This window comes from Procambarus clarkii, chromosome 27 (assembly GCF_040958095.1).
Source record: "Procambarus clarkii isolate CNS0578487 chromosome 27, FALCON_Pclarkii_2.0, whole genome shotgun sequence".
Classification (NCBI taxonomy): Eukaryota; Metazoa; Arthropoda; class Malacostraca; order Decapoda; family Cambaridae; genus Procambarus; species Procambarus clarkii.
This window is the reverse complement of record NC_091176.1, coordinates 28,623,300-28,624,035: the sequence shown is the minus strand read 5'-3', so window position 1 is coordinate 28,624,035 and position 736 is coordinate 28,623,300.

The following is a 736-nucleotide window of genomic DNA, read 5'->3' as shown; positions in this document are numbered from 1 at the left end:
TGAAGCTGTGTATGGAGTCAGCCTCCACCACATCACTTCCTAATGTATTCCATTTGTCTACGACTCTGACACTGAAAAAATTCTTTCTAACGTCTCTGTGGCTCATTTCGGCACTCAATTTCCACCTGTGTTCCCTAGTGCGTGTGCCCCTTGTGTTAAATAGCCTGTCTTTATCTACCCTATCAATTCCCTTCAGAATCTTGAATGTGGTGATCATGTCCCCCCTATGAGTAGTGAGTAAGTGAGTGTGAGTGTGTACTCAACTAGTTACTCACCTAGTTGTGCTTGCAGGGGTTGAGCTTTGGGTGTTTGGTCCCGCCTCTCAACTGTCAATCACCTGGTGTACAAGTTCTTGAGCTCTATCATATCTACATATGAAACTGTGTATGGAGTCAGCCTGCACCACATCACTGCCTAATGCATTCCGCCTGTTAACTACTCCAATACTGAAAAAGTTCTTTCTAACGTCCCTGTGGCTCATTTGGGTACTCAGTTTCTATCTGTGTCCCCTTGTTCGTGTTCCGCCCGTACTAAAGAGTTTGTCTTTGTTCACCCTGTCAATTCCCATGAGGATTTTGTAGGTGGTTATCATGTCTCCCCTTACTCTTCTGTTTTCCAGGGATGTGAGTTTCAGCTCCTTTAGCCTTTCCTCGTAGCTCATACCTCTCAGTTCCGGGACGAGTCTGGTGGCATTCGGCTGAATCTTCTCTAACTTTGTCTTGTGTTTAACTAGGTA